Here is a 24750-nt window from a genome sequence, read left to right as displayed (position 1 = left end):
GCTCAAGCAGTATCGCACTCACCTGGCATGCACGCAGCACTGGGTTCGATCCTTAGCACCACATAAAAAATAAAAAATAAAGATGTTGTGTCCACCAAAAAAACTAAAAATAAATATTAAAAAAAATTCTCTCTCTCTAAAAAAATAAAAAAAATGCTAGAGATATAGCCCATTGACAAAGCACCTTGAATTAAATCCTCAGTATAAAAATATGGATTTTTCAAGTTTCTAAAAAAGTTTTTAGTTTGTACTTCCATATTTAAAAAATGTGATATTACTAAATGGCTTGTTTTTAAATTAACATTTTATTTTAGATTTTTTTCTTTTTTCTTTTTGGTACTAGGGATTTAACACAGGGGTGCTTAACTACTGAGCCACATTCACAGCCCTTTTTATTATTTTTTATTTTGAGACAGGGTCTTCTGAGTTGCTTAGGTCCTTGCTAAGTTGCTCAGACTGGTCCCCAATTTGCAATCCTTCTGCCTCAGCCTCCTGAGTTGTTGGGATTACAGGCATGTGCCACCATGCCCATCGTATTTTGTAATAATTTTAGATATACAGAAATGTGTTAAAGATAGTCCAGAGTTCTGATATATAATTTTTACCTATATTCCCTTAATGTTAACATATTGCATAATGTAACTCTGGGACAATACTATTAACTCTAGAATTCTCTTGAATTTTCATATTTTTCTACCAATTTTTTCTTATTCCAGGATTCCAAACTTTTGTATGTATTAATCTTAGAAAACATATATAGATAAAATGATAAAAAGCAAACAGTATTATAATCCTTGTATCAAGACAACTGATATTTTAGTATATATCCTTCTATATTTTTTTTCTTGTGGAGAATATAAATCCATTCCCCTGTAAACTATTTGAACTTCTGTAAAAGTTAGTTTACAAAATGTATTTTGCATACCATTTTTAATTTGCTTTTTTTTAACACAGTATAACAGTTTCTTGAGGATCCTATTCTCTTTCCACATCCACTGTTTTTATTACGGTTCATTCTCTACCCTTAGATATCGTTTTATGTCAATTTTTTTTTTGCTTAGTTAATTCTTGATATCTTTAAGTAAAAGACCAACCATGCATGTAGGTGTTCTCAACCTTTTCCTTCTTAATAAACTAGAGAAATATGACATGTGCCCCTCAGTAAGTGACTTCTCAAAAGGCCAGTGATTTTGAATATGTGTGGTTTTGTGTGTTAGGTTGACCATTTGAAACTGCCTTTTTTTTTTTTGTATGTAACAGATTTTTTGCTGTTGGCAGTTTCATGTGGTTCATCCTAAAGGTTGAAAAAATTTTCTAGGTTATCCCCTTCTCTCTTTTATTGGTTCATTGAGAATCATAGTGAGCTACCTTCCAGGAGGCTCTGATAAGTACAACATTCTACCCTATGTTGGTGGTAGACTGAGGGAACTTGAATTCCTGTGAATTATTTCTGCCAATCAATGTAATGGCGACAGACTTGTGAGCTTTCAACCTAAGCTCTGGGGCACTACTGCCACCTAGTGGCACCTTCTAGACAAGCTGTTGAATGTTTTACTCCACCATATCAGGCCCCCCCCCCCCCCCTTTTTACATGCTTTTCTGTGATCATGGTCACACTTTCCTTTTCTTCTCACCACCTGTGACACTGGTGCTCAAGGATTTCATTTGGCCTAGCTGATAATATTCAGGGAGATATACTAGCCTTATAATTTTGCTGTGATATCCTTATTTTAATAGATGCTTTGGAATATGGGGCATGAAATAATAAGTGTAAACACACTGAAGAGATTGTTATTTGCTCTGCTTGTGAAGTCATAGTTCTTCATAAGCAGAATGGGCATAAAGTTTGTACTTGGTCAGAGTATGGACACTTGTCATGTTTAATGGCAAGCCTCTTGCTGTATGAGAGGAAGCAGTCCTATATATCTCAAATGTGAAGAAGCATAAACTTTCACTTAGAGTGAAAGATTTAGCTTAAAATCCTTCTTTGGTTTCTTTTCTCCATTGTATAATTTATTATTTCATTCCATATTTATTCAAGGAATATTTATTAAGCACCTACTCTGAACCTGTACTGTGTTGGGTACTTTAGTGGTCAAGACACACATGATTTTTCTCTTTGAGAAGTAAAGCCTAGCATGGGAACAGAAATTTAGAAAAGTTTAAGTGTGGTGCTATAGGGTGCTTTGATCATAAATAGCAGATGTAGCCAACATAAATAAATAGGAGGTCAAGGAAGGCTTAGTACAAATTTCATTTAAACTAAGACCTAAAGGAAGCAAGAAAAAAGGAGTAGAGAATGTTCTTGACAGAGTTAAAGGTATGTGCTAGAAGGAGAGGTGAGAGATTAAGGGTGGTGCTTTTGAGAAACTGAAACAAGTTCATAATGGCTAGGGCTATGAGTTTAACTCTTTTAAACCTTACAAGAGTCCCAGTACATAGTAGTAGTCCCTCCATGTTATAGTTGTGGCAATTTAGGCTAAGAGGTTAACTTGCCCTAGGTCATTCATCTCTAGTAAATGGCACAGCCTGGAATTGAACCCAGGCTGCCATATGGACTGCCTCTCAGCTAAGACATGGTGTTGTATTTGAAACCTGAATGGTCACCTCCTTACCATTTGAAGCATAGCTCCTGCTGATCTGTAGTATTCCCCACCACCACCACCGCCCCCCGCCCCCCCCCCCCCCCCCCCGAGCCATTTTAAATACAATCTTTCTTAGTATTCTGATTGGTAGGCTGTACTAAAGAAAGACTATTCCAGGAGTTGGAGCTTGCAGTTTCTGGATTAATTTAGAAATAGTTCAGATTTGCTTTGATCTTTTATGTATCTGATTGAGAATCAGATACTTCATTTGATATGCAACTCTAAGATTGCTCACCCATATTTTCCAGAAAGTCATAATGGGAAATTATAACTGGTTATATATTTACATATTTTAATTAGCAAAAATATGTATTCCTTGCAAGTGTAGATTTTTTTGCATGCTAAAGTTAATATGGCAGTATCTTTTTCTCTGATTTCTAAAATGAAAGGGTGAACACAACTTTTTAAATAGAATTATACTCTTTTTAAAAAGTCATATAAACCAAAAACCTGTAAATGAAGATATTTTCTTACAGTGAATCTGATTTATTCTGTACTAAATTATACTTTTTTTTCTTTTTGATACTAGGAATTGAACCCAGGAGCACTTAACCACTGAGCCACATCTCCAGCTCTTTTTATATTTTATTTTGAGACAGAGTCTTACTAAGTTGCTTAGGGCCTCACTAAGTTGCTGAGACTGGCTTGAACTTTTGATCCTCCTGCCTCAGCCTCCCAAGCCACTTAGATTACAGGTGTGTGCCACTGTGCCCAATATAATGTATTATATATTTTCAAGATTAGGAATTGACTTCAGAAAGTCAATAGTTAAGGTGTTAATCTAGATTTTAGTTGGATTCTAACTGTTCAGTTGTAAATAAACTGTTTAAAATTAATAGTAATTTGATATTGTTGACACATTTGGAGTCATGTTTTGGTTGTCTGTGTTTAATGTCATATACCTAGTGCTTTCATTTATTTGTCTATCATGTGACTTAGGATTCAAAGAGGAGTTTGTACTTGGAAGTCATACTTTTTTGTCTTGTTCTCTGTGGGAAGAGTTGGGGTACAACTACAATCACTACTAGGATATTTCTGCAAAAGAGAGGGTCTTTGATAATTCTTTTGGACAACAGGTGTAAACCAGCATTTGGCAAGCTGGGAAATGTGATCACTTTCATTTAAACCAGTTCATCCAGAGGTTAAGTTTGTTTTACTTCAGAAGCACTGGCTCAATGCAGTTGAGTTAACCATCATCCACAGAGCAATTTCCCTTTACTTTGGAGTAAAAGCATTAATTTTTTTGACTCTAATTTTTATTTTTTTTTAAATTTAAAAGCAGTAAGTTTTAAATAAAGATATTATTGTATAATTCTGTTTTTTAAAGAGGGAGGGGGGAGGGAGGGAGAGAGAGAGAGAGAGAATATTTTTTAATATTTATTTTTCAGTTTTTGGTGGACACAACATCTTTATTTTATTTGTATGTGGTGCTGAGGATCGAACCCAGCGCCCTGTGCATGCCAGGCGAGCGCCGTTACTGCTTGAGCCACATCTCCAGCCCTGTATTCTTTTTAATGATACTTAGTGTTGTGAAATCCATGTTGCTAGGCCCTGTTGAAGCTATTGCAGGACACATTCATAAATGTGTAGGCCTTACAAGAAATAAGATTACTTAATGATAACTTTACTGTTTCCCAAAACATTTTGAAATGAAAATGTTGAGGAAAAGAAATGATTCAGCCTTTTCTCCATTCCCCTTCATTATGAAGTCAGCTGGTACACATTTGTAATGTGATATCATAGTTGATTAGAATTTCTGAAGCAGGACCATCTTAGATGATATCCTCTGAAGTTTTGAGTTTTTGTTCCCAGAGACCATGTTGTAAACAAGAAAGGAGTGACAGAGTTCACTTCTAAATCTCCTCCTTTCATAGATCCTCTGATCATCAATGTGGAAAGCAACAGTCTGGGTATAACTATGACAGGCGTTTAAGGAGTTATACTTATTTGGTCCTTTTTGCTTGAGATACCTTCTCTAGGGTTAGGCTTCATACCCTGTAGGAGACTAATTCTGGTCAGCTGAAAACTTTTTCATTATGAGATAAAAGCATGTGAGTATAATGGGGCAGTATCTATTTAATCTTATACCAATATCATCCTCCATTTGAGTTCCTGTTTGTTTGAATAGGATAAGTGAAATTTTTGTCTTTCAGAAATTATAATTTTATCTACATGTGGAACCCTTCATGATTCATGATTGTCTGGCTTTTTGATATTGCCCATCTCTTACTAATATTTATTAATATTTGTTAGTCACATTTTGTTATAGGAGACAGCAAGGGTGCTTAGCCTTCAGAATCATTTAACTTTGTAGTTATATAAGAAAAAATAAACATCATTTTATTTAGCTGCACACATTGTTTTACTTTGAGTCTAGTTTAAAAACTAAGTAATCTACTTTCCTCAGTACAGTTTAAGTCAACTTTTGGTGTCACTTTACCTCCAGAGTAGGGCCAAACATCTTTTGAGCCATATTCATGATCACTTATCAACACACACATACATATACTAGAAGAGATTGAAAACCTGATGCTATATTTTTTACTTTGTTATTAATTGATGAAACTAACATTTTTGTAGAAGTTTTTAAAAATGTAGAACAAATATAAACTAAAAGTCACCTATAATTCTACAACTCATAGACATTTTGAATTATAGCCCATATAAATCTGAGAAAATTGATATTGTATCTTCAGTTTCATCTTAAATAAATTTCACTTCATGTATCTTCCATGTTTTCTCATATCCTTAAATAATCTTTGATAATGGTGCATCATTATCTTGCCAATCTCCTTTTGGGGATTTGAGATTGCTCCTAATTTTCCTGTTATCTATACCACAGTGATGATTATTCCCTATGTTTTTTGTGTATGTGTCTCGTTATTTCCTGAGGATATTCCTAGAAGTAGGAAGTGAAATTAGCAGGTTATGACTTAAAAAGCTCTTAACACATATTGCTTTCTATAAAACACGTACCAATTCCCACTCTGTCAACACTTTATTATATAAAGTTCCTTTTTATGTACTTTTGACAGGATCGAGTTAATTATTTATTTATTTTTAAAGAGAGAGAGAGAAAGAGAGAGAATTTTTAATAGTTATTTTTCAGTTTTTGGTGGATACAACATCTTTATTTTTATGTGGTGCTGAGAATTGAACCCAGTGCCCTGCACATGCCAGGCGAGCGTACTACTGCTTGAGCCACATCCCCAGCCTGAGTAATTTATTTTTAATTGGCAATAGTTCTGATGGAACCTCAGTGCATTGCTTTTTTTTTTGGTGTATGTGTGTGTGTGCTGGCTATCGAACCCACGGCCTTGTGCATACAAGGCAAGCACTCTACCAACTGAACTATATTCCCAGCCCATGCTATTTTAGTAAATAAAATTGTTCATGGCAGAAATAAAAAGTAGAGATGTGATATTTCACATAATAGAACTGTAAGGAACTTTCAGCCCTAGGTAATAGTTTGAGAATCATTGAATCAGGTTATGTTTTAATTCTAGGAGTCTATGTTTTTAAAAATGTATATCTTTCCTTTTTTTTGTATAATTTATAGGGGAAAATGTGATTTTTTCCCCCAAAAGTTATTATGCCATAAATATTTGCCGCTCATTATATTCATCATTTCTGTATATATACTTATTAATATTCATGTTTTATGACTTTTAAAAACAAAGCATAACTTCTGGCCAAAATTATACAAATTATGTGGGAAGTCATGATTGTTATAGGAATTCTTCCTGGTCAAGATCACTAAAGTGGCAAGCATTTCCTTAAAGTATTATTCAGGTCTCTAATATTTTAATGAAAGCCTTGGAAATTCAGATTTACTCGTATCAACACACTTCCTGAATAAACTTGAAAGGGAGAGATTTGGTAAGTTTAGTGTTTACCATTATGCATTTTATTTGTCAAGAATATTTAAAAATCACTATTATAAGTTTCTTGATCCCCTGAGTCAAGAATTATCACTGTGGAAGCAATTTTCGTCTATTGAAAATTTTCTCCTAGTTGTTGTTTCAGAATAGTCAAATTATGTCTTAGATGGACCTTAAAAGCATGACTTATTGATGTTAATGACATCATTACTTCACTTTTATGCTTATTTTGGCTCTGAAACTCTGTTAGTTTGTTAGTTAAACTTTGTTAGGAAGTAGTGGAATTTGACTGCATGCTGTTTATTTTCCCATCCCAGGTGAAGTTTGGCACTCATAGTAGGCACTTGATAGGTCTATGTCTATCTCTATACTAATTAATGGAGAAGTTATGTAACAAAATGAGTGCTAATGGAATTATTTGCTAGGGTTGAATGTTTTGGCATTCAAATTAGACTGTCATTGAGCTTAGATGAAAACATGGGTCTAATATATAAACAAGCATTGCTTCAAAACTGGCAAAGTGAAACTATCAGTACTGCAGATTTAACTATGCAAAGAAATATTGCCTTTTTTATAGACTTATACTTACCTACATGTACTCACATTACTGTCCTTCTAGTGCTCAAAAGATTAATATGTAGATTTTTGAGCAGAACTAAGAATTTTGCTTGTCTACAATAGATTATCATTATTCTAAAATATAACAGTGGTAGCTTTTTGTCTACAATATAACTGTACTTACAAGAGGTTTCCAAAAATATCTATTGATTTGAAAACCTGAAAAATATTCTAGCTTAAAAAGTTACAAATGAAGTGAAAGGTAGATATGAACTGTGATAAAACAAATGATAAACCAGCTGTATATTCTGACCAGTGTTATTTGTTCCATGAAATATTTGATACTATTTACAAGAAAAAATGGGTATAGAGATAATAAGACACAGTCATCCCCCAAATGAACTTACAGTTTTAGATAAGCGATTAAGAGAAAGTCATAATACAAGGTAATATAATACAATTTAAGAACTAATTAGAATCATTAGGAGTTCAAAGAAGGTCAGAAATTTTAGCTTAAGGTATTAGTGAAGGTGTCCCAGAAAAGATGGATTTTAAGCAGAATTCTGGATTTAAAAAAGGGCATGAAGAAAGAGAACTTCAGAGAATGTGAATATGACATAGTTTTAAAGGCAATAAATGGTTTCTTTGGGGTAGAGTATAGGCAAAGTAGATATTTTTGTCTATTAAAATAATAAAAATATTTCATAGTAAAATAGTCAGTGGTACTGATGGGAGTATAAATAGGTACAACCTTTCTGCAAAGTAATTTCTGGTATATATCAATAGACTTTCCTCCTACCTTCACCTTACCACCCACATCCCATAAAAAATCTTTGACCTGGTAATCATATATTCAGAAAATACGAGAGAATAGTTTTATAACTTGAAGTTAGTATATGACCCAGAAGCTAGAAAGGAGTTACGTTTTACTACTTAAAACTTACTAAGCTTTATTTGTCCCAAAGAAACATGCAAAATGAAGAGAAAAGCTATGCTGGGAAAATATTTGCAGTATTTAAAAGGGCTTATTTCCTTTATATACAAAGTGCTCTTAATGAATCAACAAAACAACGAATAATTAAATGGAAAAATTGGCAAAGGTCTTGAGCAAGATCCTAATATGAGAAATTTAGATATAGTGAAATATTTTTGGATAGTCATTGAATAAAAGTGAAAAATTTTAAATAAAAATGTATTAGGCATCGAACATGCTGTTTAATCCAGTGTTGGAGCAGATGTGAGGAAATATGCACATTAATATGCTGCTGGCAGTAATGTAAAATAGTGTGTTCTTTTTCTGAGAACAGTTTTTCATTTTTGAAATAAAGTTTAGATTTTTACTAGAGTTTTTAAAATAGCACACCATTTCTCTGACCCTTCACTTACCTTCCTCTAATCTTTACATTTTATGTAATGATACTGTTAATGTTGTACAATACTATTAATTTAACTACAGATTTTGTTCAAGTCCCACCAGTGTTTACATTCATGTCCCTTTTCAGTTCCAGTATCTAGTCCAGGGTCCCACCTTGCATTATTTGTCTCCCTAGTCTCTTTAGTCCATGATAGTTCCTCAGTCTCTGTCTTTCATAACCTTGACAATTTTGAAGAGTATTTGTAGAATGTCCCCAACTTGGGTTTTTCTTGGTATTTTTCATAACTTGGCTGAGATTATGAATTTTTTTTAATATTTATTTTTAGTTGTAGTTGGACAGAATACCTTTATTTCACTTATTTATTTTTTTATGTAGTGCTGAGGATTGAACCCAGGGTTTCATGCATGCCAGGTGAGGGTTCTACCGCAGAGCCACAACCCCAGGCCTGAGATTATGAAATTTGAGCAAGAATACAACCAAAATATTATTGTGCTCTTCTTAGTGCATCCTGCCAAAGTTTGCATAATGTTGATGTCCCTTATAACTAACTGGTGATGGTAGCTTTGATTTCCTGCTTAAGATGGTGTCAATGTGTTTTTCCAAAAAAAAAAAAGTTACTATTTTTCCCTTTGCAACAAAGTGATACTAATATTTATATTATATTTTATTAAAACAATAATAAAATACTTGGGGGAGATACTTTGAAACTATGCAGTATCCAATTTCAACTATTAACTTTTGCTCACCATTGTTATCATTCACTGTTTTTAATTTTTTCTTGTAGCAATTATTCCTGTGATGTTCTGATGGAGATTTTCTATTTCTTTTATTTCTTCTACATTTATTAATTAGAATTCTTATGTAAGGAAGATTTGTCCCTTTTGCCTCATTTGTTTATTTAGCCAATCATTTATTTATAGGACTAGGAATTATGAATATTATCTTATTCTTTGGGATATAATCTAATATTATCATTATTTTGTTGCCCAAATTGTATCAGTTTTTACCATTAGGTTTGGCCCCTGTGACTTTTTGACATGTTTCTTTTTTTTTTTAAGCACTTTTTTTTCTGGCACCAGACTATACCAGGCTCATATTGCATTTTCCCCCTCCCTGTCTCTGGAATTGACTACTCCAAAGAGCTCTTGCTCCTTTTTTTTTGGTGCTGGGGATTGAACTCAGGGCCTTGTGCATATGAGGCAAGCATTCTACCAACTGAGCTATATCCCCAGCCTTCTTATTCCTTTTACTGGGAAATATTATTTGGAAAATCAAGATCCAGTTGCTGGATATGCTCATTGCCACTGGGGTATCACTATTTCTAGGCCTGGAAGGAAGTTTTTTAACAGAATAAACATTTAAAGATCATATCCTTTTGACTGAGTAGTTCTGCTAGAAATATATACTATAGTGGCACTGGCATAAATGTGTTGATAAATATGCTCATTGTTATATTTCTGACAATGTGAAATCAGACAAACCCAAAATGTCCACCAATAGAAAATATTGGTTAGACTTAATGGAGATATGGTCATACAGTAGAATACCACAGAACTGATAAATGGTGTATCTGTGTTCTCTGAAATGGAAAGACATGTAAGAGAGTTGTATTTTTTTAAAGCAAGTTTCAAATGTGTATGATTTGATTATATGATAATATGACTTAATTTTTGCTTTGAAATTGTGTATGTGTAATTAAGATGCTTAGAAAAAAGGATTCAAGTTTACTTGACAAATTTATTTCTAATCAAATAAAACAGGTACTTTCCCTTTATTTAATATATTTTGTAATGTTTGGATAAATATTAAAACTCTACTTGTTTGTCTGTTTGTTTATTTATTTTTGCAGTACTGGGATTGAACCTACAGTGCTTTATCCTTGAGCTACTTCCCCAGACCTTTTTATTTTGTATTTTGAGACAAGGGCTCACTAAGTTGCTTTGTCCTCCAAAGCCTCCTGGATTACAGATATGCACCACTGTACCTGGCTTTAAAACTCTTTTTTAAAAAAAAGTTTCTAGCTTTTCCATGAAACAGCATTCTAGTCTATTACAGTCTAGAATTATTTCTATAGTTTTTATACTGTACACAATAATTTTTTGGTAGTTATACTTCAGTTTTAATATTTTATTAATATATTTTAATATTTATGAATCAAGCGAACCACAATCTTATGATCATTTCAGTTTCCAGGAACACTTATACACATAAATGTTCTCAAGGGGAAAGAAAAGATTCTTTCATAGCTTAAAGTCTGAGCAGTACCCTCTAAGAGTTTGCATAGGATAATTATGAAGTCATGTTTTAAGTGAGACATTTTTTGTTCCTTTGTAATTTAATATTTAATTGTAAGTACACACTTTTTATTTCTGAAAATTTTGGAATATATAAATGTGTAAAAATATTAAAGTATATAAAATTAACTTGTAATCACCACACAGCAGTAACTTGCCTAAATATTTGGTGTTCATGCTGCTAATTTTTCTGAATTCATAACACTCAAACATAGGTATGGTATAATGGAATCATATTTACTGTTATATTATTTCTTGATAGTTCTATTAAACTTTGAATTTCATTCCACTATGACAGTTTTTACCCATAAGTATTTGCCAGTTTATATATTATAGATACTTCTCTAAAATAAAACCTATATAAGATCATTGCTTAGGAAATTGCTTTAAAGAGGACTTGCCAAAATCTATTTTCAGATTTGAATATTATGTGAAAGTTTCTTAATATTTTTCCACTCTTTTCTGAAATGTTTCATTTTAAACTAAGATTTGCCCTGAGACATTAACTACCAGAGGACAATTCATCATGCTTGAAGTATTTCCAACAGATGCTATCACAAGTTTAGTATTTACTTTACTTTTGGAAGAAGGTTTTCAAAATATTGGCTAACAGACTAACTTATTTACAGAAAGGGCATAACCAAACACATTAGTGGTTTGTTTTTAAGTCTGTCCCAAAATATGAGGGTTGTCTGAAATTAAACAACACTGCCTTGTATATGTATTACTGTTTGCTTTTTTAAAATCATTTTTTACTCTCATTAGTTGCATGAATATTGTTTTGGTCCCTGGTGACTTGGCCTTTCTCAGTGTTGCCTTCTTCCCTAATTTTGTAAGATGATAAAATTTCAATGCTCTATTATCTTTTTTCATGCTACCAGGTTATTATTAAATAGAAATAAACTTTATCCAACACTTTAGTTTGTTAAAAATTCTCTTAGCTCAGTCTTTCCACCTTCCATATATCACCAAAAAAAGTAAAAAAAAAAGTGAAAAGTCTGAATAAAGTTTGTATTATAATTTTAGCCAAATTATCACTGTCCCTGATCATGTATAACTAGAACTTGCATGGTGGTAATATGCTTAGTTCTTTTATATTAAATTATTTCTTCAATTTATTTTAATAGAAAGACTGTAAATGACAGTGTGGTTTTGTAGGAGGGAGGCTGGAAGAGAGGAGAGTGCAGGGCCAATTTCTCTGTAGTATAGAAAAACTCCTTTAGGCTAGCTTAGAAAGATTACTTTCAGGGCTGGGGATATAGCTCAGTTGGTAGAGGGCCTGCCTCCCATGCACAAGGCCCTGGGTTCAATCCCCAGCACCACACACACACAAAAAAAAGTATTAAAAAAAAGAAAGATTACTTTCATTCCTTTTTCTTCTTCTTTTTCCCTTCCCTTCCCTTCCCTTCCATTCCTCCCTCCCTCCCTTCCTTCCTTCCTTCCTTCCTTCCGGCAGCAGGTGGTAGAGTGAGAATTTTGGAGATGGAACTCAGGAGGGCTCACATGCTAAGTGCATGCTCTTCCACGAGTTACACCCTCAAACCCTCTATCTTTTTTTTTTTTTCTCCATACTGGAGATTGAACCCAGAGGCACTTAACTACTGAGCCATATCCCCAGACCTTTTTATTTTTTATTTAGAGACAGGGTCTCACTGAGTTGCTTAGGGTCTTGCTAAATTGTCGAGGCTAGCTTTGAACTTGTGATCTTCCTGCCTCAGCCTCCTGAGATGTTGGGATTATAGGCATGGGCTACTGTACCCCAAACCCCTCTTTCTTTTTAAAAAGGAAATGACCTTTAAGGTTATAGGCATCAAGAAACATTTTACCATCTTTTGGTACTGGGGATTGAACCCAGAGACGTGTTCATGAATGTTCTACCACTGGGCTACAGTCCTGGCCCTTTTTAAGATTTTTATTTTGAGATAGGGTCTTGCTAAATTGCTAAGGCTGGCCTTGAACTTGGAATCCTCCTGCCTCAGCCTCTGGAGTCCTTGGGATTATAGGCATGTGTCACTATGCTGGGCTTTATCATTGTTTGCATTAAACAACCTCTTAGAGTTGCTTCTTGTTGCCCAGCTGATTTGGGCCCATGAAATTGTATGTGACTAGGTTGAAACTGGTCCTCTCATGCAGTTGGAAGAGTTTTCTGACACTTGAGCATCCTCCACAACTTCTCTAGTGTCAAGGGTCAAGTTTTGACTATCCTCTGCAAATTTTTATTGATGGAATTATTTTCCAAATGTAATAAACTAGTAGATAGTTGTAGGTATTTCCCTCCCTCCTCCCTGCCCCCAGCCTCCCATCACTTACAGATCTTTAAATGCTTTACAGAAGAGTGGGTTTTTTTTGGTCATTTTTCAATTATCAGGATTATCTGTGGAAGTAATATATAATTTGCATATACAACTATGAAGTTTTTTCTCTTACAACTGTTACCTCATGAGCTCTTTGGACTTTAATATATATATTCAGGATTCCCCATCCTTCATATTAGAGTAAATGGGAGAAAAATAAGAAAATCTTAAATAGCCTACCTTCTGTTTATCAGTAGTCTTAACCATTTGTGTTCAGACTTATACTTTTTAAAATATGAGATAGCATTTATTCTAGTAAATATATGAAAGCAAAAGCAAATGTGCTGATACTATTTCCCAAAATGTAGATGGTGGATATTAACTTGAGGTTGAAAGTAATTCTGTTAAACAGAACAAAAGGCATCACCTGTTATTTTAGTGATAGATCTGGACACAAATCATTCTTTCCATTATCTTTCTAATGGTACCAAAGGAGAAAATTCCAGTTAATACTAGTTGGTTAGTATGATGATTACAGATATGTGGATATTTGTTGTTATGACTTCCATTGGGATATCTAGATTAAAAATACTTGAAGGATTATTCTCACAACATAATTATATGCAAGTAGTAGTGAGTGATAATGGATGGAATAAAATCTTCAGTTTTTTAGAATCATGGCATCATATGCCCAGACACTCCTGTGGTGTTGAAATGTAAGTTAGCAATATGAAATTAATGAAGGGTCTTATTTTACTAAATTACTGAATGATTAGTGTTTAGATGGTAACTAATATTCTACTGCATTGTCTAAAAAAGATTAATCCTCAACCACAAAACTGATCTTCAGACTTTTCATCACAAAAGGTTGGGGTTGTGGCTCAGTGGTAGAGCACTTGCCTAGCATGTGTGAGGCACTGGGTCTGATTCTCAGCACGGCATATAAATAAATGAATAAAATAAAAGGTCCCTCAACAACTAAAACAATTTTTTTTTAAAAAAATCATCTATTTATAAATTGAGGAAAGATGAAAATATCTTTAGTTTTCTATTTAGACCAGGGCTGTGTTTATATTTGCATTGTTTAAAGGAAAATATTTACTCAAGTTTTGATGGAAACAGCTAGACATCTCCAGGTATTTAGGAGGAGGGATAGTCTGTCTTGGTAGATTGAATAACTTGCTATGGTCACATGTTGTCTTTCATCTCTGAACTTGGTATTGTCTGACAGTGGGGAATCAAAGATACAAAGAAAGATATTAAGAACAGTTTCTTATTTTTCCTTTGGTACCTGGCTTACATAGGTTACAGTGCATAGGTAATGTGAAATAGCACTTGACTTTTACAGGATTCATTTCTCATGTCACTATACTCATAAATGTTGTCTCTTACTGCAGATTGAAATCACAGAAGACATACGTGTTCCTAAAAGGAAAAGAGGAAATCTGTAAGTATGTGTTGTTCAGAAGTTCCAGATGTGTAATTGTATCAACTTTTTGAGAAAATTAAGGGACAATACTAACTGACATCTTGATACTTTTTACCTATGATGGTGTTTAAAATGCAATACTTGGGAAAATAAAATAGGAAAATATTTTACCCTGTGCAACTTCTAAGATTTAAACCATTTGCCACTCACTTATAAAAGAGCAAGTAGTAACTAAATTCCAAATAAATTCTTTTTCTTTGAGTCATACCTAGAAAGAAGTCTCAGATTGGAATTTCAATTTTGACTGCTGAGGTGTACAAGCTATGTGTCTTTGGCAAGTTGCTTGCCTTCCCATTGCTTCAGTTTTCTCATCTGTAAAATTGGCTTGAGAGTAAACACACAATCAGTGGTTCATTATTATTGGTGAAGTCAAATCTGTAGCAATTTATACTTGCCCCAATAAATTAAAGCTTATTTCTAATTACTGGATATTTTTCAAACTAATTTAAGTTTATTTCTGATCTTCATAAATTTAAGTATTGGCAATGTCCTTCACTGAGGTCTCTACTCTAGCCCATGATATGAGTAAAATAAATATAACAGAACACCTAAACTTAAAATCATAGTATTGGAGCCTTGGACTTTGAAAATTGCCTAGTCCAGTGGTTCCCAAATACTGATTTTTAGACAAGTGGCTATCTAATGAAAAAGTTTTTACTTATTTGAGGTGAAATGAGGAAAAGGACAGCAGATCATTAGTTTTTTAAAAAATCAAAACATTTTTCATTTAAAGGATTGCTGCTTCTTATAGGATATGTATTTCTAATTTTTGAGAGTAAACGTTCTTTTTTATTTAATGAAATGATGGTGATAGTAAATGGTAGGAGTCTTTTTTAAATGTCCATATCTGGCAAAAAATTGACAGCTCTGTATCTTTTCTTTTCACTATTTTATTTTTAAAAATTTAAATTGTCTTTGATATCTTAAAATTTGAAGCCAACTTTCTCATTTTACAGATGAAGAAGTAGGCATTGAGAGGTTATTTACTTTGTTACAGGCCTTATAGCTCAATAGTTCCTGAACCAAAACCAAAACCCTATATCTGATGCTGCCTCTCTAGTATTTCTGGTCTTTTGGGAATTGCTTTCATTTTAATAGCTTATGAACGTCAAATAGAAGATATAGTAGCTTTTATGGACCAATAACATTTTTTTTTATTTCTGAGCACAAACAAATTAAAAAGATTTAATGTTCTTATATATCTAAGCATTGGCAAAATATCTGATCAATTGTGTTTAAGAATTTACAGATAGTATCCTGCAGCACTTTGAAGAATTCTCTTCAATTATCATAGCTTTGTCTCAGCTCCCCCCAAATATGTTTCAAAATAGAAATCAATAATTCCCTTATCAGGTAAACAAATGAATATAAAGAGAGAGAACAGCATGGAATGCATTCTTGCCCCTAACATGGAGACATTAACTTTAGAAGTAATTTTCCATGGCTTCTTGTATTTGGTTTTGTATGGCTTCTTATTTGAGAATTCTTTAATTTCTGCAATGTCAGACGTACCCTTAATGAAATGTTAAGAATAAACATGGCTTTTTAAAATTATCTATTGTCTTTTGTATATGAGCCCTTCTTTTCTTTATCAGCTTCTGATATGTGAATGTTGATGTTGATGGAATGGCCATACAATTTCAATCTTCAATAGACTTATCAGTTTGAGTTCTTTCATTAGTTTCACTTATAAGATATTTAATACTGTTGAGAAGAGAGAGATCTCCTTCAAAAACATGCTACAGTTTCATATTAGGATGGTTATGCAGCTGAATTGTAGTGACGGACTTGGCCATTTTGTAAGAAATGGCTTACGATTACATTGTTGTGTAACTTTTAGCAGTATAAATTACTGACTGGGAAATAACATTGGCAAATAGCCTACATATTAAACTGCCCTCTTCTCTAGAAAATGGGGAGGGCAGGTCATGGGGCCAAAAAAAAAATCTAGTTGCAAAATTATCCTTGTGACACAAAGATATTCCTGTGGGAAATACTGCTAGTTACCAGATTATTTTTGAATGTACACTTATATTTGACAGCCCTCAATTTACTTTGTTAAGAATAAAAATGGCTTTTTAAAATTATCTGTTGCCTTTGTATATGTGCATATACAATGTACAAATTGTATATTTCAGATGATAGGAGATGGATATATAACCTGCAGATATACGCTGTGTATCTGTTACTTAAACAAAACACATTTATTATAAGTTAACTCAAAAGTTAAGTTCTGTAACCTATTTCTGATTATCTTATGTTAAAATCATAAATGTGTCTGACAGAGAAAAACACCCAGGAAATTAAAAATTTTACAGATGAAATCAAAGTCACACCATGGAGTTGATGGGCAGTTTCATTTAGCAGCAAGGTGTAAAATCTTGAAATTGTCATTGTGTTATCTGGTTCCCTTATGTAGCATTGAGCTATTTATGTTTCTCTCCAAATACCTAAGTCCCAGAACTTGTTTTTTCTCCCTTTTTCATGATGTTTAATAAAGTTAAATTATAACATTATACTTTGTCAATAGGTGCCACTTTTCAGCAAATTTTACATTCAATGTTACTTAGAGCTTGGGGGTAAATTATATACAAGTAATTCCCAATGTAAGAAATCTACATATTTAAAAAATCAATTGTATCTCGATTGCTTAAGATGAGCAGTAGATTCATAATCATATACAGTGTATGTATAGTGTGTAGGCAGCAACATTGGCTCCTAGATCTCCTCATTTCAACATGTATAGATAGGATCCAAAGTATGACAATTTATGACCTAGAAAAAACATCTGATGCATGGTAGAGATACTCTTAAGGCATTATGGGAGGGAATTCATGCTAGAGCCTGAAAGAGTATCTTCAACATGGCTGCCGAGGTGCTTTCTTTACTGGGAAAAGCTGGGAAGAAACTGGCAGGATGGAGACTGCAGGAGTTAATATCACTCCAGGTGATGAAGTAAACAGGTTTGGTTAATCTTGTGAGAGACGCACCCAAAGATCAGTCAGAGTCGTCATATGCTTTGAGTCAAAATAACTAGGCATGAGTGCTATGTGTTTCTAAAGGGCATCTATATATTCATCTCAGGTTTTTGTTTTGCTTTTTATCAATTTTAAAATGTATTTATTATAATTACTATATAGTAATTATAATAAAAGGTTAAAGTTTGATTGTACAAATTATTTCATATTGATTAGACTTATTTATAAAAATTTTAACTTAGACTAAAGAGGGGCATCTAATATATATATATTTCATGTGCTAATTCATCTTGCAGACTGGCTGATAGAGATCCTGCTAGCTACTCTTAATGCCTTTAATGTCTTAAAATATTAACATTTTCTAAGTTTAAAGTATAAAGTCAATTACATTGCAATATATCTCCTTAAGGTTTGATTTCATTTAACAAATATAACCATTCTTTTTAAACCATTCTTTTTAAACATAGTATTTGAGCTTTCTCTTGTGTATTTTAAAATCATTTGAAAGTTTTTAGTAGTGTGTGTGTGAAACAAGATTTTTATAAAAGCACTCCACCCCTTTACAAAAGCCTTGGTGATGCAACATCTATTTAGAAATATGACTTTTAAAAGCATAACAGGTATTCTTATTTTTTAAAATCTTTTGGAACTTTTGTAATTATTTTCTGGTTTAATGCTTAGTTGATACAGCTAATTCTTTTTAGAAGGGAAAATATCTCTCTTTGGTATTTAAATTAGTCTTAAAATAATGTGGGGCTTGAAAAATGTGATTTCTTAAGTGAAATAATTGATTTTCATATTGATATTTTTTAACATTTTCATAAGAGGTTAATGTCAAAGCCAGGTGTATTTGTCATTGCTGTGTTTCAACTTGACAATTGCACTGATCTTTGCTTGGTTTAGTTCATTTTCTAAATCTTTTGGAAAAGTATCTTGGCATTAATTGACTTCAATATATTAGTTTTTTCACTATTAAATTGGTGTTGTGCCACATGCTTCTGGGGGAAATGATTTCTTCTTTTAAATTCAGATTTAATTACTATGTAGTATTTGTTTACTTTGTGTACTGGAGCTTAATGTATCACTAATGCTTTTTGTGTTTAACTTTTCTCGGAGTGTTTGAATTAACTGGAATGAAATACTTATCATTAAACTTGACCATAGAACAAAAAAATTATATCTGGTTTTTCGCTAAAACTTCTAGGATTCACCAAACATCTTGAGAACTTTTTTTTTTTTTTTTCAACCTTAACCTCTGTTATTGCCATAGGATGTAGAACAGATCAGTGTTCAATATTCAAAATTGTTGCTAGGATTTCTTCATACATAAAGTTCATTCTTATCTATTTAAATTATTCTAGTATGACCAGGATCACAGGTAGTAGAATCAGAGCCCAAATCCCTACTCACTGTACTTACTTTGGGAAATTACTTAATCTCTATGAATCTGTTATAAAGTGAGGGTATTTCTTTGAAGGATTAAATGAGATAATATATCTAAAATATGTATTAGATATATCTAATATATCTAAAGGAAAGCACGCTACCTCACCCATAGTAAACACTCAACAGTAGTTAAGATTATGGTTCTCATATGGCATTAAGAACTTCAACAGGAGCACTTAACTATCCCATGACTGAAGATGATGCCTTTTCCAGACAAATACATTACCGGATCTTAAGGAAGCACAACTCAGACTTCATGTTCTAACATTGGGACAGCAGTATCACTTTTTTTGTGTATGGAAGGACAGCATACCTTTGTAAAAGGCATTAATAAAAAGCACAGAGTGAAAATTGTGTAACCCTTGTGCTTTTCAATCCCGTCTTTTACCCTGTGCAATAGGTGGTTTTTCCAGCCTAGTATTTTCTGTTAAGCAACCAATAACATATTCAAATTTATTCTAACTGGTAGGATTATAAGAGCATAGTATTTCCTAGAGTGTTGGCACATAAAAATGATCTTTTTTATTTTTTAGTACCTTGCTTGGAATCCAGGAGCACTTAACCACTGAGCCTCATCCCCGACCCATGTTTTAAAAATCATTTTTAAAATTTTGAGCCAGGGTTTCGCTGAGTTGTTTAGGGCCTTGCTAAAAACTGCTGAGACTGGCTTTGAACTTGAAATCCTCTTGCCTCAGTCTCTGGAGAGGCTGGGATTATAGGCATGTACTATACTACTGTACCTGGCCACAAATGATATTTTAAAATAAGGTTAAGTGCATACAGATTATTGTACTTATATATGCTTTTACTTTTAGTTTCAGAAAATTCTACGTACCTTCTTATTCAACAAATCTATTGAACAGCTAACGCAATAGAGTTACTGTTTTGGTCACTGAGGATTCAGCAGCAAACTATAAACTCTCTACCTCATGGGGATTATGTTCTAATGGGGGCATAGACATTATTCATGAAAAATAAAACCTATTATATATTAGTGAAAAGTGCTAAGGAGAAAAATAAAGCAAGAAAGGAAGTGTCAGAGGTTTGGTTTTCAAAGAGGGTGACTGAAGAAGTCCCCTCTGAGAAGTTACTTGATTAAAGACAAAAAAGAAGCAAGGGAATAACTTACACAGATATCTTGGAAGAACATTTCAGGCAGAGAGAATAGAAAGTACAAAGGCAAGATCATTTTTGATATGTTCCAGGAACATCAAGGGACAAGTAGAACTGCTGTAGAATGAGCCAGGGGAAAGAGTAGTAGGAGGTGAGGTAAGAAACTTGATGCGTAGCAGAAAGATAATGTATTTTTGTAGATCACAGTAAGAACTTTAGCTTTTGAATGAATCATTTGGCAATTCTTTGAAGATTTTTTTTAATTTTTTTTTAAAGAGAGATGGGAGAGAGAGAGAGAGAGAGAGAGAGAGAGAGAATTTTTTAATATTTATTTTTTAGTTTTCGGCGGACACAACATCTTTGTTTGTATGTGGTGCTGAGGATCGAACCCCAGGCAGCACGCATGCCAGGCGAGCGCGCTACCGCTTGAGCCACATCCCCAGCCCCTCTTTGAAGATTTTTGAGCAGAGGAATGATATGATCTAATTTACATTTTAAGAAGAGCACTCGAGCTGCTGGGTTTCGAATTTATTGTAGGGGCAGAAGGTAAAAATAGGTAGATTAAATAAGTTATTGAATTTATCCACATGAGCGATGATAATGGCTTGAACCAGGATGGCAATAGTGAAAATGGTGAAAAATAGTTGAGTTAGATATTTATTAAGTAGAGCCATTAAGTTTTACTGATGTCTAGGAAGTGGTGAAATGTGTGAGAAAGAGAAGGCTAAGTATGAATCCAAGATTTTTGGTCAAAGCTACTGAAATATACTGAGACAGACAAGACTGGGAGAAATAGAATTGTGGAAGGACAATCAGTGGCTTAGTTTTGAACATGCTAAGTTTGAGGTATTTAACTGACATCTAAATGGATTCAGTAAGGAAACTTTTGGATATACAAATTTGTATTTAAGGCAGACTTCCAGGCTGGAGGGGGGGAGAAATTTGGGAATCATCACCATATATATGATATTTAAAGCTACAGGACTAAATGAGATCACTGTAGGATTGAGTGGAGATAAATGAGAGAGATTCAGGGAATGAGCAGGATAGCATTTAGATGTCAGGGAGATGATGAAGAAGCAAGAAAGAAAACTGAAAAGGAACAGCCAGAGAAATAAGAAAACCTGAAGAATGCAGTGTCCTGGAAGCCAAACAAAAATTTCAAGTAGAAGGGTCAACTGTGTTAAAGGCTACCAGTGGGTGAAGGAAGATGAGGGCTGAACTTTAATTGACCATTGAATCTAATAATACGCAAGTCATTGGCAACGTTGATCAGAAAAATTTTATGTAGTGGTAGGCGACAAAAGCCTGCATGTACTGGATTCCAGAGAAAATCGAAGGTAACTGTAAGACACTGCATAGACTGTTGCAAGGAGTCCTAAAGAGAAGAAGAACTGGTATAACCGAGAGCTAGGTACAAGAGAGGGAATGGTTTTTAAGATGAAAGATAGTAGTTTGTTACAACACTGATGGGAACAATACAGTATAGCAGGAAATATTAATGGTGCAGGAGGGAGAAGGACAAAGGGGTAGAACAGCACCACCATGACCATGTATATACAAAGGTGTTGTGCACAAGTGAAGGGGTTGCCCTCAGCTGTGAGCATACACAGTTCCTCCACAGTCACAGAAGAGTGAAGCACATGGGGCCACAGATGCGAGTAGGCTGATAGTCAGGGGAGTCTGTGAAGCTTTTTAGGTTATTTCCATTTTCTCTGAAAAATAGTAAGCCAGGTCAGAAACTGAGAATGAGGTTGGAAGTGGAACATTGGGGGTCTGAAGAGAGAGAATAAGGTGTGAAACCTAGAAGTGTGAGCCGGTGAGTAGACTCCTGCAAGTGTGGCTTCTGTGCAGCATCGAGAGCCCACTTGAAGTTGCAACCATGAACCTAAAGTGAGACATTCAGGACAGTAATGTGTTTCTTCCAATTCAGCTATGTGAGTACATTGTGTGGAGAATTGAATTGAACCAGGTTGTGGTTTAGTTGAGTTCAGCAAAGTGAGAGAGTGACAAGAGTTGAGAGTATGTGCCGGGGACTGATTTTTATTGCCCATGCAATTTTTATGGGAGAAAACAAAGGATTCTCCCAGGAATACTACAAAGTAGATAATATAAACAGTATTCCTACTTTACAGATGAAGCTGCTGATAAAGTTTTTAAGTGACAGGTCATATCTCATAACTTGTTCAAAGCCACACTTGAAAGCAGACATTGAGGTTAGAACTGATAACTGCCTGGCATATCAAACTTTCTCCAGAATACAATTCATCTTCCCTTAGGACATACCAGAGCATTCAATCTTGAGTTGCAAAATCATCATACACACATGTCTTTAATGTCTAGCTGCTGTGTAGTAAAGTTGATTAGGAAATCATTGTTTTCTCACAGACTTATACCATAAAAATGGATCAGCAGTTTACATGAAAAACATTAAACATTTGCCATATTACTTTCTGTTTTTCAAAAACATCCTATGCTGTTCTTTCCCCTTTCATTTGCTCAGCTATTTATTTTCACTGGTAGAACTGTCCTTGTGTCCCAGTCATTGTCCCTTGCTTTTGAAAACGTAGCCATCCTTCACAATTATTACGAAAACTGTGTGTGTGTATGTATGAGAGAGAGAGAGAGAGAGAGAGAGAGAGAGAGAGAGAGAGAGAGAGAGAGAGAAAGAACAGATAGACACAGACCTTTCTTGATGGCTGAAATTTCTCATCCACCCCAACGTGGATGCAATTTTCCTGCTCTTTTGAATTCCTTTAGCATTTTGTTTCTTCTGCTTTTATGGGGCTTTTCATATTCTGCTCTATGGTTATTCATGAGTTAATCTCTCTGTTCCTACCATGCATTTGAACACGTATTATTTGAACATAAACAGGCTTTAAAGTTTGAGGGTGTATTTTACTCATGTTGTATCAACTGCTCAACACAATTCTCTTACATGCAAACTTTTTTTAAGTGAAATGAAATGTCCAAATCTTTTTTTGAAATGAATTTATCAGTAAACCAAGTGTGACTCCAGAAAACCTTTGGAAAAGAATGATTTTAAGATGATAAGCAAAACAGGGTAGAGGCCAACTGGTGTGCCTGAAAGAGCACTGGGTGTTCAGTTTATGCTGTACAATTCATTTGCTTCTCTTTAAGATTAGAGATCAGAAAATATCAGTGGTTTGAATACTCAGCTGAACAGGACGTTCTAAGGAGTCCCATCAGGGGCTATTACAGCCTCCTCTACTTGAGCAGCTCTGCTTTTTGTTTTATCTATATTTGTATTTTCTCATCCATGTAAATTTTATTCAAATGGATGATCCATGACTCCCTCACCATGACCAGAAAAAAAATTAAAAACTTTGAAACTAAATGATCTCTCTGGTCTCCCCTCACTTGAATGTCGTTTGAGCATTGCCTAGTGTGTGCATTTAGTATGTCTCTGTACTAAGCACTGAAAGTATGTAGAAGGTATTTCCCTTCCTCCAAGACTTAACAATGAATACGTATAATAGATTAAATGTATGCAACATCATGAATGACTAAAAAACATACAATGAAATTTACATCCAAATAATTGATGAGCTTTTTAAAAAAATTTTTTAGTTGTAGTTGGACACAATACCTTTATTTATTTATTTATTTTTATGTGGTGCTGAGGACTGAACCCAGGGCCTCACACGCACTAGGCAAACACTCTACCACTGAGCCACAACCCCAGCCTCCCTGAACAATGAGCTTTTTTTTTAAAAAAAATTTTTAGTTGTAACTGGACACAATAACTATTTCACTTATTTATTTTTATGTGGTGCTGAGGATCGAACCCAGGGCCTTGCACATGCTAGGTGAATGCTCTACCACTGAGCCACAACCCCAGCCCAAATGATGAGCTTTTCAGAAATTGATTTCTACTTCTTTGTATGTCTTTGGCCCCAAGTATGACAATTTTTCATTTGAGGGTGGGTTAGTATTTAAGGAAATTTTAGATATTTGAAGACATATTTTTTGTCTTCTAATATCGTCCCTGAGAATTTATATATCCAAACAAGTATTTTTAATTTTGCTATCTTTTATATTTCCAATAAGAAGTTATGTTTTAAAAATTAAGTATGTAAGTTAGCTCATTGTCTTATCTTTCAAGTTTTATTAAGGGGAATTACCAAATCTTTGTTATAAAAAAGAGGTATTTGGGTTTCACAGAGTTGAGGACTGCTAGTCTGTGCTGCATACTTAGGTGCCCTGTTTTATGGAAATGATAGTAATACAATGAAGTATCAGATTGAATGGTTGATAATATAGGAACCTAGAAAAGGGCAAGATTATTTATTGTAGACTTGAGTAGTCACGGAATTTCCAGTGAAAGAGAGGACTGTATCAGGGGATCTTGTGTATATGAAGGCCAGAGGCACTATGATAGACACTTGACATATCCTATCTTGAAGAAATGAATGACCAGACTTGTCAGATTGAGAAAGCAATTTCTAGGTGTTAAGTGTGTAATTGAATTTAAAGTTGGAAGGTGTTTTAGTCAGCTTTTTCACTGCTGTGACTAAGTGACCCAACCAGAATAATTGTAAAGGAGGATAAGTTTATTTGAGGGCTCATGGTTTCAGAGGTCCTAATCCATACAAGGCAGGCTCCAATATTTGGGGCTTGAGGTGAGGCTGAACATCATAGAGGAAGAGAGTGGC

The 24750-nt window shown here is 34.0% G+C and overlaps 1 protein-coding gene across 3 annotated transcripts in view; it reads left to right on the top strand.

Annotated features, from left to right (window-relative positions):
* Acsl4 (acyl-CoA synthetase long chain family member 4) overlaps positions 1 to 24750 on the top strand; it is an 85022-nt gene that overhangs the window by 14445 nt on the left and 45827 nt on the right. For 2 of the 3 annotated variants that reach the window (XM_027930756.3, XM_027930752.3), the window contains exon 2: positions 14446 to 14495. The gene's annotated coding sequence lies outside the window, so the exon portion shown is untranslated. Of the gene's footprint in view, positions 1 to 3322; positions 3341 to 14445; positions 14496 to 24750 lie in introns of those variants that run through there. The other variant, XM_071606893.1, reaches the window with a different exon arrangement.

This window comes from Marmota flaviventris, chromosome X, assembly GCF_047511675.1.
Source record: "Marmota flaviventris isolate mMarFla1 chromosome X, mMarFla1.hap1, whole genome shotgun sequence".
Classification (NCBI taxonomy): domain Eukaryota; kingdom Metazoa; phylum Chordata; class Mammalia; order Rodentia; family Sciuridae; genus Marmota; species Marmota flaviventris.
Note: the sequence above shows the minus strand (reverse complement) of the source record. Positions and strands in the feature narration are given on the sequence as shown.